We start from the raw sequence: 20,524 nt of genomic DNA on the forward strand, positions 1-20,524 counted from the left end.
TGAAATTTTGTACTGATAACAAGCTTGCAATAGTTCATTTAAAAGTCTAATTTAAACAAAGAATTGGCTGACTAAGAAGCGCAGTCTGCATCTGTTTTGAAGACAACTTATGACACTATTATCCCACCGTGATAAGATAAAGTGCCAGATGTGTGCAGGAAAATGTTCCTCACTCCATTTCAGAATTATTATTTCTGTTAGTTGCTATTATATCCGTTTCTGAAGAAGTTTTTGAATAATTATATGTTATCTTTTGAAACAGAGAAGCTTTTCCCCCTTTATGCATACAGGGGTATTTGAGTTGCACAGGTGCAATTCCCATTTTTTCCAGTGACAGAGTTTGGCTCTGTATATACTTTCAACCAATCCAAATATAGCATTTCCCTCCTGGTTTTGAGATGTGAGTAATGTTGTACATTTCCCATTTCTTGACTGCTTTGGCATCCCTCCCCGAAAAGGAGGAAAAGCCTTATAAAGTTTCCTTTGGCCCCCAAAAAGCAGAAACATCTGCTGCTGCAGCCGTGAGCAGTTCTGGCTGTGTTCCACGGTGGGAAGATGCAGTTACACTACCTGGGGAGTAACATGGCCCCTGGGGTGGATGCCAGTCTCCTGGCTGCTATGCATGGGGATGGTCTAGGCTCCAGTGTGCACTTTGCCATCACAATAGTGTCCCAGCGTATGAGACTGCCTGGTGGTTGGAAGGCTTAAGGCACTGAAGTATCACAACCTCTGAGTCTACAGTCTCCTCCTGCCTTTGAAAATGCTGCAAATATATTCTGACTGCATTCTTATTCAATGCTCTTTTCTTCTTTTTTACCTGCAAAATACACATTAGGTTGTCTAAAAGAACTAACATGCTCTTAAATATTTTTAAGGCTCAAGGGACTGTACAAGAAATTTAATTTTCCAAAAAGAAAATATTCCATTACTGTATTCATCATAGAATTGTCATTATCACAGTATTGCACAGAGTAATCTCTGGAGATCATTGAGTCCAACCTCCCTTCTAAAGCAGGCTCCCTACAGCAGGTTGCACAGGAAAGAATCCAAATAGATTTTGAACATCTCCAGAGAAGGAGACTCCATAACTTCTTTGAGCAGCCTGTTCCAGCACTCCATCACCTTCACAGTAAAAGATCTTTTTGCATGTTTGTATGAATCTTTCTATGTTCCAATTTTTGACTATTGTCCCTTTTCCTGTCACTGGGCACCGCTAAAAAAAAGCCTGGCCCCATCCATTTAACTTCCATCCATTAAATATTTATAAGTGTTGACAAAATTCTCCCTGAGCCTTCTCTTCTCCAGGCTGAGCAGTCACAGGTTTTTCAGCTTTTCCTCATACAGAAGATGCTCCAGGACCCTCACCATCTCTGTCACTGTTTTCTGGACTCTACCTAGGAAATTTAGGAACGACACAGTATTCCAGATGTGGCCACACCACGGCAGAGAAGAGAGTGAGGATCACCTCCCTCAACCTGCTGGCCGCACTCTTTTAATGCACTCCAGGATACTATTGGCCTTCTTAGGCACAGCACACTGCTGGCTCATGGCCAATCTATTGTCCACTAGGACACCCAAGTCCTTCTCCACAGAGCTCCTCTCCAGCAGGTCAGCATATTCACAAAACACTGAAAATGAATCAGCCTAATACTTATGCTCTCTTCTTCTTGGCTCTAATTCCCAAACAAGTTACCACATTTCAGGGGTCTCACCAGCTTTCTGTGAGCATACTTTCAGTTTATGGCTGATCCAAACAATGTGTGATTGTTTAACACCCCCCAAAAAAAGGATTAAACGTTAGTTTATGTTTGCCAAGAGCATGCACACAGACACCAGGAGTTTGTTTGACTTATGGTAATTTGCTAAGCTACGAATGAGTAAAACTTAATAGAGAACCTGGGTCCTCAGAAACAGACACACAAAGAGTGCCATTTGCCTGCTGTTATGGAGATGATGAAATGACATTCACAAAGAGAGGGAGACAGTCTGAAAGCATAGGACTGGTGTGGACCTGATGAATTTAGTCTCTCCTCCTCTGCTGTAGACTCTTTCCTGGTGAGGGCATACAACTGGTTGCCTTTGTTTTCATTCCACATCATATAGAACAAAGATAATAAATGACATTTTTTGTATTTCACATGGATTGTTTGGGGGATAAATTCACTGAGTTATGGAAATTATGAGAAGTAAGAATAAGCTGTCAAAGCCAGGAAACTTAAAAAATAGTGAAAACCTTGTCAAGACTACACATTTAGACTAGATTCTAAGGGCAAAAAAAGGAAAAAACAAAACTTCAGTTTTCCCAGGATCACTGAGCCTGTACATTGTTCATTTGAGTGCACATGCAGTATCATCTTATGTATTCCCCTTACAGAGATGACATGAGTATTAAGAAGAAAATATGACCATTGTACATCTAGCATGAGAATGCTGCCAATATGTGATGCATTAAGCTTCATCAAAGTGTTTGAGGTCCAAGAGACCAAGCTGATATGGAAGCCACATTTGATTTGATTATCAGATGACTTGAAAGATAGATGTAGGTATTAACATAGCACACCTGCAGTTCTTCTCTGTGCTCTTTGATCTAGCAGATGATAATTTGTAATGGCATCACCTAAACCCGGCTCCACCTGCAGTTTGTTAGGATGGCAGCCAATGTACATTACAGCTCAATTGCTGGCAACCAAGATGTCACTCAGCAACAAAAAAGAAGTCAATTGTCATTTATCAGCAACCCTTCATCCAGCAAGTGCTGCTTGTGAGGTACCAGAGTGCTGCCCACTTGTTTCCACATCTGCCTTATAAATGCATGTGAAGCTTTCTTCCCTGTCCTTGTCCTTCTCCCTCACAATTCCCAGATGTTTGGCTATTTGAATGTCAGTATTTGGAAGCACCGCTGATGTCAGAGGATGTAAGAACAGCTTCTGGCTGGCACAGGGCATGCACCTGCTGTTCAGGAGTGATACTCCCCCACACTGAAGCTGGCAGAAGCTGCTCAGTGCACTGTGAGACAGATAGGTGGGCTGCTTCCAAGTTCACTGAGCTGCTATGCAGGAGGAGAAGTCAGATTTAAATCAGAAAAACAAGAATTTTAATTGAGAGTGAAGCTGCTCCAGCTCATTAAGTTGGTCTTAATTCATAGCTTAAAGGTAGCTATCTTCTATTAAGACCAGAGATACTTATATATGTCCAATTTGACCTGCAGTGGGTTTTCCCCTCTGTCACAGACCTTCCTGGGGCCTGCCAGGGAACAAACAAGGGAGGAGGGAATATAAGAAATCCCTTTTGGAGAGTTTTCAGCAGAGCACCTGATCTGAGGAAAGATTTTGTTTTCCTGCAAAGGGAAAAGATGAAGCTCTGATGCTTGGAACCCTTCAGCTCAGGTTGAGGCATATGAACATTTTTGGTGAAAGACAAAAGATGTTGGTGAGCCCCAGTCTCCTTCATGCTCTCCTTATTCTGTTGTGAAAGTGTTGTGTTAGTATCTTCCCTCTTCTTCTTCAGCCTCAAGAAACAAATGAGAAAACATTCATTACTGCAGTGAGAGCAAATGGAGCTCTCCAGCTCCCTGTGCGGGAAGGAAAACCTTTTATCTGTCTGAATCCAGTTGGTACCTTAGAGGTATGATGAGGTGAGTCCTGTGCTGACAGGTGTTTCATAGAGCAAGCTCCTCACCACGGCCTTGATTATATTGGAAGTCCCTTCTTCCTTTTAACATTTTCATTCTTGGTTTTCCACAAAGACAGTGCACACACATCATTCCCAAATGACAGTGTTACAAATTCCTGTCTTACTAAAGATCACAATTGCTGCTTATTCTCCATTTGCGCAGAGGATTATTTGGATGTGTTATTCAACTGGATGTAAAACACAAAGGTGAGATCTTTCCAACACTGCCAAGTACAGACCATACACATGCAGAGCAAGGAAAAATGCTGCCTGAGTCAGTTCTTTATTTCACCTGCAATGCACTCACAGAATATGATAGAAGAGAGTTGTGTATGGTTAGGGTGTATGTTGCATTATGCCCTGTAAGAGATACTACCACTACTACTCACATAACAGTACCAGTCTTTATGCATTTCCCTCATCTTTGCTTCCCTCTCCCCTTCTTTCTGTTTGCCCTCAGGGACTGTCTCTGATTGGGAAAATTGTATGTCTGCAAACCAGGTAATAGACATCCTGAAAAGGTAAAACAGAGATTCAGATGAAGGATAAGTTTACTAAGGTTGCAAAAGCAGTTATAACATCAATGTAGTTGATTTCATGGAAGGTCCCTGAGGAAATAATTTCCTGTATATACAGCTACAGTGCAGAACAAATTCAGGAAAGAGAGTTATAAATGCCAATCACATCCTAGAGACATAGGTTGATCCATAATCTAAGATGAATTTCAAACTTTTCTGAATGTTGAACCTTTCTGACTTTTTTTCTTCACTCCCCAACTGGCTGTGACATGGTCATGCTTCAGAGAAATAAGCTTAAAGCCTCTTCTTTTCAGATGTTATATTAATATTGATTTGCGTGTCTATTGTTATATTGATAGAATTACAGGCTTAATGGCAAACATCTAACTTGGGAAATGTTTGTAAATTTTCCTCATTTCAAAATCAAGATCAACACTCTTTGTTGTTCATGTGTGGTTTATGTGGGAGAGAACTTGTTTTTCTCTTCTGTCAAGCTCACTGCAGTACCATAGCTATTAAAAATCAGTTTTAGAAAATTGAAATTTAAAAATCCTGTATAAAGATTTAGTTTCACAAGGGCTCTTTACAGAAATGCTATGAAACCTTGCTGTTGCTCTGCTTTTGCTTTAGCAAAAGGATCATCATAGCCATGTCCATCCCGCCCCACTCAGTGGTATGGGGTATCAGTAGGGCCAGGCCACTGTGTTTTCTCCACTGCAATCAATACTTCAGAGGCTGAATTCACAAGACTTGGTGATACATTGCAAAGATAACCAAGTCTAACTTCTCTGTATTGAGGCTCCACTTTAAATGCTGAATGAGCCCGGGTGTGAACTATGATGGGTGCTCTCATTGTAGGCCTCTCTTGTGGAAGAGCTTGTCTAGCCTTGGTCACCATGTGCAGTTTTTAGTTGTTACTTTAGTAAAGTGTACAGGGCAAGGTGGCAGGCTGAATATGTCTGTTCTCTGGTTGGGTGAATTGTCCTTGCGTGGCTTTTTGCGTTTTGGGAAATCAGTTTCTGGCCATATTCAAATCAGTATCTGAAAGTTACCAATTTGCATCTAGTCACACAAAATATGTGTTGTCTCAGGATGCTTAATCTTTCCTGTCTTGCTGCAGTGGGACCTACCATAGAATTTTCACATCGTTTGGGTAGATGAAGTTGACATACTGCAGCTGTGCTTTAGATAAGAAATAAAATGGACCTCCTTATGTTTGGCCTCTACTCTCTCCTTACACATGCGATCAATACAAAAAATGTATGTGCATGTACAAGGGCCAACATTCTCTCCTGAAAAACATAGAGGTGAAGTCCATATGATTGGCTAAATCACAGTACCTGTGTGAGAGAATGCAACACAGTGAAGGAAGGAGCAGTGGTGGCTGTACACCTGAGTGCTGAAATTTCCCAACATCCCATCTGTCACTGTTCCTTCTGAAACACCAATTTTATGTGTTTATCTTAAATAGCAAGCTATTTTGTGCACTGGGTTTGCAAAAGATTTATTTACACTGAACCAGGAGTGATGCGAAAACCTTGTCGGGGTTTCAGGGCCTTTAACCCTAAGTGCTCCTGTCTGTCCCCATCCTGCACACAAATTCTGGTCATGAGACCAAAGCTGCACTGAGACGATGCCTTAAAGGGTGACAAAGCAATGTGGGGCTTTGCGTGGGTTCACACAGAACCTTGCACTGCCTTCCTGTGTGGGGAACATTGTGCTGTCGGTGCAGTCCCACCCAGTAAGGCTGGGGAGCTACGAGGGTCCGGGTGTGCACAGGTGGTATTGCTGGAAGGTTTGGCTGTGTGCCTCAGCAATGAAGCACTGCATTGCCCTTCTGGTAGGTCATGATGCCCCTGACTGGGGTGTGGTGATGAGTGGCAAGGAATTGTAGTAGCTGAGTTCTTGCACACACTTACTAATGGCCAAAATTCTATTATTCAGAAAAAGGAAATAATATGTCTTCAATCATATTAAATAATGTAGTGTTTTGTTTTTTAAAAAGGAGAGTGTTTACTGGATCATTGAATTTGTAATTTCCCCTGTTTTGGAGCCATGCAGGTCTGAAACAGAAGGCAGAGACTTATAGTCAGGAAAACTATAGTTAAATATTATGAGGACATCTCAGTCCTTCGGTCAGCATGTGTTGTTAACAACAGTTGATAATGTCCTTCAGGAAGGACATTTCTTCATTCCCCCAGCAGTAAGATATATGACACCACCAGTGATGAATTCCCGGGGATGTGGAAGAGCAGAATGCCCTTGTATCCTGTTCTCCAACGTCCTCAGGCTCTGTGCATGTGTCATTGTCGAGGCAAGCCTAAAGATACCTCATGGCTTTGTTTTCTCCTTAAGAATTTAAATGACAGAAAGAATCTAAAGCAATTCCTCAGCTCCAGACATGGATCCATATTTGACAGAGCAGAAGGTAATGAAGTTAACGCATGTAGGGTGCATCCAAAATAGCATAGCCCCACAGCATAGTGGTACCCACTATCAGGAAATGCTGTTTAATCATATAAAAATCTTGACTGCTTCTGACAGCCACCTGGTGGTGTGTATGCCATTGCCAGAACTAACAAAATATGAACTGAAAAAGATGATCTCATGCTAAGTCCTGCACAGGATTATGTGTTGTCTGCTTATACTTTTTTTAAAGAGAACAGCACACTATTTACTGCTAAGCAGGAGTATTCCAGACCTTGTGTTACAATTAAAGCTGAGCTAGTATCACCTGCCTTGCTTCTGTTTACAGAATTCCAATTCCATAAGCACCTCCTATGCAAGAAACTTGTCAGATAACTTCACAAAAAAGAACTGTTTTTGTTTGTTTGTTTGTTTGTTTGTTTGTTTAAGTTTCAGTGGAACTGAAGCAGCCTAGGAAGCCATTTCATTTCCAAATAATGTTTTGGCTACATTTTACAATGTACTTCTGCTTCTGTTTAAAGCCAATGCAGTGGAGTGGCTAGGAGTCCTTGAAAGGCCTCTTACATCTAGGGTCACATCAGCACCATTGCCAACAGCAGTAATAAAACAAGCACAAAGCATTCAATTATTCTATTCAGTGAATGCTCCTGAAAGGAGTGAGCCCCATGCAAATTTCTCTCCTCTAAAAAATAAGTGGAAATTTAGGATAAAAAAGGGCTTTCTTAGAATAGTTCCAGCAATTAGCGAACTGTGCTGAAGGAGTTAAAACTTTCAATTTGTAAGTCACGATTTTAACTGCAAAGAGATTCAGTTCAAATTTTTTTTTAGCATTTTATTGTATGGATTGCCTGTATCATTTTATTTGATATAGCTTATCTGCCTGTAAGTAGTTTAACTGCAGGTTACACCTGAAACATTTTTTTTAAGATCTTCATTATATGGCACTGTTAAGTATTTTCCGCAGAGTTGTTCAAGAGATGTTCTCACATTCAGTATAAGCAGACATGTCCAATCCACAGCCAGCCTGTATGTAGCCTGGCATGTCTGGTAATGCGGCCTCACCCTGCCGTGCAAGAGGTCCCAGGTGTGCACCCATTGCTCAGCAATAACCAAACTGCCAGTGCTCTATAAATGCAATGTTGACTGAACCTGGGGTATGGTGGGGGCAGTGCAATACTGACTCAAGTGATGGCAAATAGCTGAATGCATATTGATACACTGGCTAAACACAGGACTTTGAACGGTAAAGGATACGTAGCTGTGCTTTCTGGTTTGAGAAAGGAGTTTGAGAATAGGTTTCATGATTGCAAAAAAATCATCAATTTATGTTTGCGACACGATTTTCCTTTGATATAAATACATTACCTTCAAGTTTTCAAATGGAATGTATAGAGTTGCAATCAAATATTCAATTCAAAAATTTATTTATGTCTCTTTACCAGACTTACATAATCTCTATCTTACCAGAGAGAAATATCCTTCACTTTACAACCACACCTTATTTGCGTCATCATTTTTTTGCAGTATACACATTTGTGAACACTTACTGTCAAGGATGAAGCACAGGAAGAGTAAAATTTCATCAATAATCTCCGACGAAAACCTTGACAGCTCACTGAGTATGGCAACCACCACCATTGAACGAGACTGATGCATTAGTTTAACAAAAATAAGGTCAGATATCCCACTAGTTTTACGTTTTTGTTGCTCTCTCTCTTTTTTTAAAACAAAATTAAAATTAAAATGTTTATTATTTATATAGATTAACAATACTACATTTTTTTCAATGAGGGCTGTCCCGAAAATAGCATCTCCTGTTTTATTATGTTGGCCCATGGTTTCAGAGGTGGATTTTGGTGGTATGACAGTAGAGGATGTCAGAACAGCAGAGGGGTAGTCTGACAGAATGGTGTCTGACAGGAAAGTGTGCACACAAAGCAAAAGTGTGTCACTGAATTCCTTCATGCAGAAAAAATAGCACCCACTGACATTCACTGACACTTGCTGAACATCGATGGAGATCAAACAAGATGGAGACGAGAATGGCATGCAGCCTCTTGTTCATTGCTAGCGAAGATGCATAGCTAGTGATGGTGACTATGTGGAAAAATAGCGTTTTATGACTAAGAATTTGCTCTATCATATTATGTTACTATGTTCTTTTTATCTGCTGAAGTTTCCACGGAAATAAATAGGAGGCATTATTTTCCAGGCAACATATGTACCTGCAGTCCAAGACAACTCCTATTCACTCAATGGTGCCAAGGTAAGACAAAAGGTTGGACACACATGAGTGTAAGTATACACATACAACACATCTGTTTTAAGAAGGAGACTGATTCAAAATGTACCGCTATTTTTAAGCATGCATTTATGACCTATCTTATTTGAATAAATCACTTGTGATTTGTCAGGAATGTGTAAGGGATATGTATCATGAGTCTGACTTACCCTCCTTCAAAGATGTAAAGCATGAGTCTCATCTTAAATCTCTATTGAAAAGCAATCAAACTTTGTCTGATAAGAAGTATAAAATAAAAATTTCTCTCTCAGTAACTGATCAAGTGTTCTCAGAAATGTCTGGGCTGGGGGCCAGATATCCTAGGCCTCCTGACACATCTACCTGTCTTCTCTTACACTTCAGCTCTAAAGTAGGTGCATAGGGTCTCAATATGATACAGAAGACTTACTTAAGGATCTCTGGGAAAGGTCCTCTGGAAGTTAAGCAGAAGCTACCTCTGCTAGCCCGGAGTGAAGCCCTGGGCTTTTTTTCTCCTCTATGTTGAAGACTGTATGCACTTAGATGAATACAGGCAGCATACTCTTCTTTCTACTGTCTTCTTTTCATGAAGGAAGAAAAGGTGGAGAAAAACAATACGTGTCTGTTGTCTTGTCCCACTCGGTGTTTTGTGAGAGAGGTGAGTCTTTTTTATTTGCTCTGAATGAGGGATTTCCCTGGTCTGCAAGGCCCCACAATGGTAGCATCACTGCAACTCAGTCACTGTAATAAACCAGAGAATATAATAGGATTAAATAATCAAACAGTTTATTTAATATGTTATCCTCAGTGCCTTACAACAGGAGCTATGTGAAACAATAAGTTGGGCAAATCTGATAACAGTAAAAACTATGTGAAACAGCAATGAAATCATGTGAAACAGCAAATCTAGGAAAAAAATAATTTTGTTTTTGAAGTTTTTCTTCAAAAGAAAGTACAGCTTATATTATCTTTAATTTCAAAGATTGAATATGGAAGGGAGCTGAGTCATTGGATTTGTCTGACAGGTAAAACGAACTACTAGGAGTTTAAAAATAGGTAAATATACAATAAAACTAACCAACTAAATAAACACCAAATCCTCAGACTTTAGCAGACACAAGGTCATTATTTGAAAACTACTTAGATCTTATGTCACTTGCAGGTAGCTGTCATTGTCCTGTCTCAATTTTGCATAAAAAGCTGAGTATGGTGATGCTGATGCCCATGGCATATTATTTGTGAGCATTACTGCCAGGGCACTGGGTGATTCTATGTAACTGACCAATTATGTCATTTCCAAGTAGGCTGAATAAAACTGCAGAAAATGCATTGTCAGGAACCTCTTTGACCAGGAGTGAGTGAGACCATTAAGCAGTAAGAATCTCAGCCAGAAATGTCCATCTCGTTTTATTTGATCATTTCAGTGATTTACCATTTCCTTGACTGAATTTTATGGCAACTTTGTCTTTGGTGTTCAAGTTTTTCTAATTAACTTTTTAAAATATTTTTACATGTGTCAGTTACTATTTTTACTATTTCCCATTCAAAGGAAATCTGAATACAGGCTGCTTTTCCAATTGTTCACTTTATCAAATCAATGAAGACTGTTGAACTAGGAGTGTCTTTTGTAATTTATAATTATAGTATTATCTTCTTCCTGAGGAAGCCAACCAAAGGAAACATGATGTGGTTCACTTCAGCTCACAGCATTTCTGAAAGTCATGAAAATAGCAAGGGGCAATCATGTCTTTAAAGTCATAGAAGTGGGAGCTGGACTTCAGACTTTAGGAGGTCTTACTGTTCGCTTGCATTATTCTTGACTTTTTAACATGGACATCTTGATAACTAATGTATATCAGAAGCTCTATGTATGTTTTGGGGAATTGGTTATGTGTAAAGCAGATTGGCATCTTAGGAAAATTGTTATGTACAGCAAAATTCAAGGTTCTAATTCAGTTACAGGTTTGTGTATTCTCAGTGAAAGAAAATGTAAAATTATAAAATCTAAAACATGGTTTTAGAAAATAATTGCATCAGATTTAGGGTTGAAAAAGATTTACTGCCATCCAAATTTCTTTTAGAAATTACAGAGACCATCAATTTTCTTGCATTTTTATTTGTTTGTTTGTTTTTATCTGAAAGCTTCAGAGGGCCTCATCTATGAGAAATAGAAGATAACTTGCTTTTTCCCAGAAGTGGGAAGTCAATACTTTTGAAAGACAAAACTTTTTCAAGACCGGCAGCTTTTATTTTGTAAATTTTATATTCAATCATTCAGATAAGATAAGGAGAAAAAAATGTTAGGTGATGTGTCCTATGGCCAGGAATGGGTCAAGGAAGCAGGAGTTCAAGGCAGAGTATTTTGAGTAGGGGGAGAGGACAGACAGCAGAACAGACTCTGGCAAACAAAAACAAAGTAGATAAAAGACAAAACACCTTGTGCAGCAATGATGAAGGTTTCAAATTTTTCCCGTTCTCAGGAAAGTACTGACAGTAGTTGAGGAGCAGAGGCTGGAAATAGCAGGTGCAAAACTGAAATCTAACTAGCGTGAGTACTCTTAGCAGAGGGTTTAGTCCCAGTTTGCTTTCACAACCTTCCTGGCATGACGAGACAGTCAGACTTTGCCTCACTAATGCAGTATGTGTGCCTGGAGGGATTAGGACCATGTGTCCATTTTGTATTGCTGTTCATTTCATGTGTTGACAGGCTGCCATATGCCCTGAGGATTTTTCTTCCATCTCTTTTCTTCCCTAGTTGAAGAATTTTCCTTCCACACCTTTGTGTGAGAAATCACTTTTACTCACCAAAATAAATAACATTTCAGTGAATTAAGGAAAATGGATAGCAAAAAGAGAAAGATCTTTCAATTCCTTGTGTTGCATTAAATATTAAGATTTTTTTTCTGATTGTAACGAAGCTACTCTTTGTGTCTTTACTGGTGGATCCCATCTGATCAGTTATTCATGTGATTAAAAAGTTGGCAGTACGTCTGTTTGCTTTGTAGCAATAGCTTCCTCATGACAAAACTTTTCGAGTGTCTAGTGTGCTAGCATGCTGATGCCTTTTATTCTGGCCTCTTGGTAGAGCTTAGTCTAGTTAACTCCAAAGGGGTGAATGAAAGCGGAAGAACAGGACAGAGATGGAGAAGCAAAAGGAGGGTAAGGGAAAAACTGGAGAATAAACTGTGAGCCTTAATCTACAACGGGAACAGATTTTGTTCCAGCTGTTAAGGAGGCAAACGCAGAAATCAGTGCAGCTGCTGAGCCTGTAAAGCAAAGAATTTCTGAGGAAGAAATTGATTATTCCTCTCAGCAGGACTATTTGGATGTTAATTTGTCCAGTGATGAAGCTAATAATACAGCTGATGCCCATGGAAGTATACGTTCTTCTATTTCCTCACAACAGTTAGTTCATCCCTGGGAATTCATATCTGCATTGGCCAAAAAGCAAAGTGTCTTACAATAGAAAATTGAAATATTCCTTAAAGTGGAGTCACTCACAGCAAGATAATAGACGTACTAAAATTCTAAGAGTCTTAAACTTACAGTGAAAAGATCTTGAATTACCATCTTGAAGGAATTTGAATGGCTTGACAAATGTGTTGTCTTTTAGTAGTTAAATAGTAGTTAAATACTACAAACCCCTAAATTGTACATGGAAATTTATTTCTTTGGCAAGGAAAGGACATTTTCATTGCTCACTCCATTTCATTTTCCAGAATTAACACTTAAGAAAGGGGTCAAGAAATTTTATTCCCAGTAAGAGAGATAAAGAATTGCTTAGTTTATTACTCTGACCTCTGTGCAACTGATATCTTAAGCTAAAGTTCATCCTAAGTCATAGTAACTATATGTATTGTTATGAGAAAGAAAATGACACAGAAAGCTTAATTAGTTATTAATTATAATGATCATAATAAACTAAAGAGAAAATCTAAATATTTTGTCTGGAATTTATGCATGCAGAAGAAATTATTTATCACACTTCCTCAAAACTAAATCAGTGACTGCACTGGAAAGGTGAAATAGATTTATTGCTGAAATGCATTTCAGAATGTGATGCTTAACAATACACTTTCAGTGAATCTTCTGATGTCTGGGGTATGGGATTTCCTGCAGTGAGAACATGGTGTGGACTTAGCTATAAGATGGCTGTAGGGTGCTTGGAGCTGGATTGTCTTCATGCTCAGGGCTCCTGAGCTGACTACCTTTAGCAAATAAAAATGTTCATGAAGTTGCGTGTAGCTTTAACTCTGTAACCAAACTACTGTCTACAGATTCCTAAGTGACTTCAGCAAATGTGACTGGTAAATTGAAACCAAATTGCATTGCATGCAATTTATTTGACATTTTGTGGTCTCTTCTCTTCTCTTCTCTTCTCTTCTCTTCTCCTTTTCTTTTCTTTTCTTTTCTTTTCTTCTCTTCTCTTCTCTTCTCTTCTCTTCTCTTCTCTTCTCTTCTCCTTTTCTTTTCTTTTCTTTTCTTTTCTTTTCTTCTCTTCTCTTCTCTTCTCTTCTCTTCTCTTCTCTTCTCTTCTCTTCTCTTCTCCTTTTCTTTTCTTTTCTTCTCTTCTCTTCTCTTCTCTTCTCTTCTCTTCTCTTCTCTTCTCTTCTCTTCTCTTCTCTTCTCCTTTTCTTCTCTTCTCTTCTCTTCTCTTCTCTTCTCTTCTCTTCTCTTCTCTTCTCTTCTCTTCTCTTCTCTTCTCTTCTCTTCTCTTCTCTTCTCTTCTCTTCTCTTCTCTTCTCTTCTCTTCTCTTCTCTTCTCTTCTCTTCTCTTCTCTTCTCTTCTCTTCTCTTCTCTTCTCTTCTCTTCTCTTCTCTTCTCTTCTCTTCTCTTTTTTCTTTCCATTACCGGACACCTGGCTTTCCTTTCTTTGGGTATTTTTTTCTTTTCTAAAGCCTTTTTTATATTTTAGATTAGACCAGGATGAATGATGTTTGTTTACCATATAAAGTCACATCCTTTCCTTGCAAAATCAGTCATTTTCAAATCCAAGAGCAATTTACACAAAATTTTAGTTTTATTGGTCTCAAATGGCAAGATATAATTTCAGAAACAGAGAAGCCTTCAAGAAAACAAGAATTCTCTTATGCATCTATCCCTAGTACTAAGTAGTCAGTTGGGGAAGAAAAGGAGGAAATAAGCAGCTGATATTAATCTAAGTAGATGATTTTGCCAAAACAACCCATGAGACATCAGCTACTCTTTCTTGAGAAATGAAGCAATCTTTCTCTGTGATATTTCAACAGCTTTTTGCAAATGAAATGCTTTTCAGATTCCAGAGTAGTTCCTTGAATATAACTGCCTAGCTTGCAGAGAATAGAAAAGAGAGAGATTGGGAAAGATCAGTGATGTGTTGCTTTTTTTATGGAAAAACTCAGGGTCATTCATTCTAAAAATTTTCCAAGACAAACTCCAAATGCAAAGAAGCAGAGAGTCACATGCACTATCCTCCAACATTAGGGAGTCCTGTTGGAGAAACAAGCTGGAGAAAAAGTGTTAAAAATACATAACTCATGCAAATACAGTAAGTATTTTCTTTGTGCTTTAGGATAATAAAAGACATTTTAATTAAAAATACGCAGTAAGCGTATCAGTATGAACTGGAGCAGCATGGACATTGATATAAGAAAGATCATTTGTTAAAGTGAGAATATGAAAACAGGAATGAAAGATCTCACTGCACAGAAAGGTTTTATTTAGCTTTGTTGAGAAGCATGAGGTGGTAATAAATGGGAGTTGGGTAAATCTAAGAGGAAAGAGAAGAAATTACACTATGGGATTGTGTTTAGTGGAAGTGAGCAGAGAAAGGCCTCCAGCAACAGCGGGGCCAGAGAAGATGCTTTTTGGGGGCCTGTTAGGGGAAATAGAGGAGATGTTAGAAGCATTAAAAAAAAAAACACCAAGTAGTGGAAAAGCTGTGCTAAGAGTCATTGGCTAGAGACGACGAAAAGACCCTGAGCAGTAATATTCGATCACCTAAGGAGGTGTAAACAGCGGGGGGATTAACAAAAAATATGGGAATCTTCACTGCTAGAGGATGAAGAAATGAGTATACACCAAAACACATGGTGCAAGGCCATATCAAGGGGAAAATAAACATGATTCAGAAATAAGTTCAGCTGAGAGTTTTTTGACAAGATCCTTTTAAATCTCATGCTTTTAATGGAACCTGTCAGTAAGGACAAATTGCTATCAGAAAAGTATAGTTTGGGACAAAACTAGAGAAACTTTAGAGATTAGTCCCAGAATATCTTGCATCATTCTAGAGGAAATGCTGATTTAAGATGTAAGAGGATAAGAGAATAGGAAATCAATATGATATGTGTAAACCTCATGTTTACTATGAAAACTTGACAAAGTCTGCACAATGTGTAGTTCTGAAAACACAGTAATGTTACCTTTGGGAAAACTGTCTTGCTGCATCCTCACATGGGGTGAAGGAGTACTTCTCATCTGTTGTGAGAGGAGAACAGAAAACTTTCAGTCTCAAGTGTTCTTTTCTGTAGATTAATTCATGTAGAAATGCATAATGCTTACTAGAAGTTTGTTTTTATTTTTTATCTTACGAAATAAATCAATTTTAAAGTGTCTTCATGTTAATCACAATATAAGTAAATGTGTAACAGAATATAAGTTAGAGCTGCTTTTCATAGCATGGTTTTTTTTTGTTGTTTGTTTGTTTGTTTTTTTGTTTTTTTTTAATTCCAGGAAAAAAAAAAAGGAAAACACCCACTCCAAAATGGAATGCAAAACAATGCAAAACCTCAATCACTCATTAGTCTTTGGAATGAACGTTTAGTACTTTTAATTTTTGTAATATCTACCAAGCAATCCATCTGACCCAATGTATCATTCTAAATATCCAAATTGTTAAGAATTATATTTGAAAACATAGCTTTTTTTCCACTTTTTTTTTTCCTTTTTTTAAATTCTAAATATGTCATACAGTCTCCATATTCATGTCTGTACTTCCTATGTATAGATAATGGGACTGATGGAAGAATTTATTGTTATTATAAAAGAGATAAATTTTTGACATCAATAAATCTCACTCTAAATCCTAAAATTTCAGCTCAACATCACTAATCAAATTTAATGGAAGTAATCAAAAGGAGAGAGTATTTAATTAGGTTCTCTAATAAAGGAGCTGGAGTGCCTAGTCTCAGTAAGACGCTTGCTGAGGGCTTAGTAGGTATAAAAAACATTTCTGTATTTTATTTTGAAACCTTGAAAAATTGAGGAGACTGCAGCTTAAGAATATAAATTTGATTAAATTCTTAATCGTCTTCCCTCTTCCTTCTTTTTGCTTGCCTCTTTTAACTCCTAGTACTGATGTAGTTTCAAAATCTTACTCAGATAGGTGTAATAAAGGTAAAAAACTTAATGTATGCAGTTTTTGTTGACTTCCCTTCCTTCCATCCCCACTGCTGTTAGGCATGTGTACCACAGCTTGATTGTGGAAGAAAAAAATTATGATAAACTTAATGATTTAAAATAAACCAAATTGGAAATTGAATTGGATGTATAGGACAATCACATACCTTTAAATTGCAATCTTGTATTTTACAGCAGCGGTACTCATGCTAAGGGAATAAAAATAGAAAATAAACTGTCTGGAATTACTTTTCTGCCATGGAGATGTGTAGACACTCGATTAAAGAACTCTTATTTCTACATATCTTCAGAGTCAAAAATGGACTGTTGTTACCTCCTTGAATTGAAAGAAGTCTGTATCAGAAATATCACAATGGTATCACACTCCATGTACGTATTATTATGTTTTGTTTGCTAGGTTCAGTGTAGGAGTATCCAGTACTTGGGGAAAAAAAAAGACGTGCATGGTTGAAATATTTCTGCAAGTCATTTTAACATTCATATTGTGACATGTTTAGAAACTTCAGCCTTAGAGAAGGCTGTTGTATCCCAAGCATAGTAGTTTATTATTCTCAATATGTTCTATAAATAGCTTAAAATACAAAATTCTTGTTAACTGAATTAATGGAGTTACCTTTTGAAACACAATCTTGCAACTTTTTCATCCTTTCTACTTTCCCTCTCTGCCAGATCTTTAATAAAACTATTGTAGGTTTAGCTGAATCAATTCATTTTAATGTAAATGCATTTGAAGCAAAAGAGAAATAATAGCTCATTTTTGTGTTTCATTCTTTGTATAAATTGGGATTATTCTGCTGAAATCAGCAATTGCTTCCAAATTTATAGCAGGGAGTATAAAAAACTAGGCTTGGTTCTTTCAGTTATGCACTTATTTGTTTTCATTTCCCTTTCTTTAATTGATACTGCTGATGGTCTTTTCTGAGGGTCACCATAGAAGATATGATTCACAGGGCATTTTTTCCCGCATTTTGGTATTGATTGCAACTCACAATTGCTTCACGGTCTCATCATCCCCTTAGATGACCTGCTGTGGTTTTGCTTTTTTTTGTCCCAGTAAATTTTCAGTATCTGGAATGGTTGGAAAAAATGGTCTAGAATGATAAATTAGCATTAGATTTTTCTGTTGCTCACGTAGTGCACTGTGTCTTTTGTTCTCTTTGAAAGGGTGAGTGACAGCAGGACAAGGGGAAATGGTGTTAAGTTGAGGGAAGGGAGATTTAGGTTGGACGTCAGGGGGAAATTCTTTACGGAGAGAGTGGTGAGGTACTGGAACAGGCTGCCCAGAGAGGTTGTGGATGCCCTGTCCCTGGAGGTGTTCAAGGCCAGATTGGATGGGGCCCTGGGTAGCCTGGTCTAGCATTAGGTGGGAAAGTTGGTGGCCCTGTCTGTGGCAGGGGGGTTGGAGATTCATGATCCTTGAGGTCCCTTCCAACCCTGGCAGTTCTGTGATTCTGTGATTCTGTGTCCTACTCTAGCAATCTGATTGTGCAAATGTGTTTAGTGTGAGCCTAAATTTCTACTTTAAAATTCTTCAAGATAAATTTTCTTTCTGTTCAGTATTTTAGCAAGACCACTATCTGTGGTTTTTCTGTATTACTTTACCTACCCTACTATTTCACATCACTTCATTCAAATATTGGATTTCCCAAGTCACTGCTCATCCATTTGCTCAATAGCTGCATTTTACAATGTAGGCTGCTGCTTTGTTCTGCCCACGTTTGATGATAAAAACTCTGATATCCTACTTTCCCCATTCTCATGATCATAGCATAGATTACTCTTTCAGAGGTAACTAATAAAAGGAGGAAAGATGGCAGTTTGTACCAGGAACTGGATATTACTGAAATTTAGTTGTGTGAACACAAGAAGCATATTAGCTTTGTCTGAAAATAAATTTTCATGCCTTAAATGTTGCAGAAATAATTGATTATTAGTTCAGTATCATCAAGGTAAATAGTAGTCGTTAGAAACTCCACTAACCTCTCAGGAAGGAGAAAATTAAACTCTTGACATATTTTTATCACAGTAAATATCCAAGTTTACTGATTGTTCCATAGATTAAATGGATAGTCTACTCTAATCCATAGATTGGAAATGGATACATACAAAAGGAAAAAAAAAATTACTCAGAGATAGCTTCAGTGTCTGTATGAACTTCCTTGAGCACAAAAATTTTATATTATTGTGTTCCTCCTTCACCCAAAATTGATTTGCTGTAGCAGATAATCATTTGTTGATATAATTGTCAATTTCAGGCAGCATTTAGCGCATCAGTACTCTTAGACGATAGACTAAACTCTCCCTCTTGCTCTTTTCAACCAGTGTACGAACATCAAATCCTTGATATCACATTAGATACCTGAGACTGCTTGGTTTTAATGTTCTCTGGGATCACACCTACTTTGCATGCACTGCTGACATTTAAATATCAGCCAGATGTTGCTGTACTTTTATTTGCAACTCCGCTGGCCAAATTGTATGAGTCACTCCATGCTGATCAGGTTCATGCAACTTGCTGGAAGAATCTGTCAGGCAAAAATTATCATCTTACGATGATCTTCTTCCTACCTCTCCCCAGTGATTCCATTTTAATGTATTCTGCTTTACAAAGGAAATCAGGGTCTCGAAGCCTGATTAATTGCAGTCACAAATTATGCAATAAACTGCAATAAGCTTATATATACAGAAGGATGAATCCATTCTCCAGTCTTATAAATACTAAAACCTTTAAATGGAGCCAGTTCTCATTCATTTTGAATTCTTTTTTTAATAGCAATCAGAATCCCTGCTTTGAGGATGACTTCTCATATTCGGCACAGTCTATACTTGTTCTTGTATCTACATGTAAACTGACGCAAGGTAAATTGGTCACAAAATAATGGCTTTAATTGTGCCAAGGGAGGTTCATGCTGCATATTAGGAAAAATTTCTTCTCTGAAAGAGGGTGAGGTATTGGAACAGGCTGCCCATTGAGGTGGTGGAGCCAGTGTCCCTGGAGGTGTCCAAGAACCATGTGGATGTGGCACTGAGTGATATGGTTAATAGGCATGATGATTGGACTGGGTGATCTTAGTGTTTTTTTCCAACCTTAATGATATTATGATTCTATGTAACAGTTCTACCCTACTAAATTCTAAAAAAAATCTATTTCATTCTCAGTTTGTTGGGCTAGAAGAAAAGAGAAAATCATTTTGCAGTAACTGAAGATGAAGTGTAAAACAGCTGCAGAGCAGCGGATGTATTTAAAAATGAGACAGTGTTCAAAAAATGTACATATTTTTTCTTCTGGTTATAAATCCATTTCATGTTTAGTTTCACTGTCACGATCACTCTGTATTTTATTCTTTGAGATTAACAGATTCTCTGTACCTTGAATGATAAATTAAGATGGAGACTTTGAGGGTTGTGTCTTCTTTTATTTTGATTCCCTTTCCCAGCCGCTAAGAGCACAGAATTAGAGGCTATAAGAGGCAGTAATTCTTATCTAAAAAGAGTCTAAAACCCCTACTTTATTTCGGGCCCCTTGAAATATGGTTAATTTCACCAACCCATGCTTCCAGGGCTGCCCCAGATCTCCTCCTGTGGCTGTTCTGGATTCCAGCTGAGCCAAAATCAACCATCTGGCTGTTAGAAAATCTGATTTCCTTCCCACCTGCCTGGGTATCCTCAATGCATAGCACCTGATAAAGTGCTGAACATGCTGACCCCAACTAGATTGATGTCAGGATGCAAAATAATTTGTGCGGAGCCAAGGTTTTATTCCTGCTGTGAAATGAATAGGATTTAGAGATTAAGTAAATGAGGAATGAAAATTTCATCATTTTCTCCATCACTCATAAATGGATTCATACTACATGTAAGGCTTTGAATGAAATCACTCTTCATCAATTTTCAGTTTGAAATGACCAGTCTGATACAACTGCTCAAAGGCTACTGTTTTAGGTGAGATCGTTAGGTGAAAACTAGGCCACATTTTCATCTAAAAAGAAAATCCTGATTTTACTGTGATTTTTACTTTACACAATTTTCTGATTTCACTGTGTTGATTTAGAGACATGAATAAATTGTATATACAGTTTAAAAATATTGCATATGCTGAACTGTATGCCTTGAAGTCCTCATTTATTAGCGAAATTAGTGTCTATGCAGATTTGATGAAATGTTATAAATGTATAGGGTGACCAGTAGGTGACTCTTGTCTCATGTTGGATGGGTCAAAGCCTCTATACCTCTACCTCACAGCATTGT

The 20,524-nt window shown here is 38.0% G+C and overlaps 1 long non-coding RNA gene across 1 annotated transcript in view; it reads right to left on the minus strand.

Annotated features, from left to right (window-relative positions):
* Positions 1-9,169: 9,169 nt before the first annotated feature.
* The window catches only part of LOC149919849 (uncharacterized), a 124,230-nt gene continuing 112,875 nt past the window's right edge, over positions 9,170-20,524 (minus strand). Inside the window, exons 2-3 of the long non-coding RNA XR_016463718.1 lie at positions 15,280-15,334; positions 9,170-9,618 (exon numbers count right to left, since the gene is read on the minus strand). This is a non-coding gene — a long non-coding RNA (uncharacterized LOC149919849). The remainder of the gene's footprint in view (positions 9,619-15,279; positions 15,335-20,524) is intronic.

Source organism: Phasianus colchicus, chromosome 1 (assembly GCF_987193195.1).
Source record: "Phasianus colchicus chromosome 1, bPhaCol1.hap1.1, whole genome shotgun sequence".
In the NCBI taxonomy this organism is placed as follows: Eukaryota; Metazoa; Chordata; class Aves; order Galliformes; family Phasianidae; genus Phasianus; species Phasianus colchicus.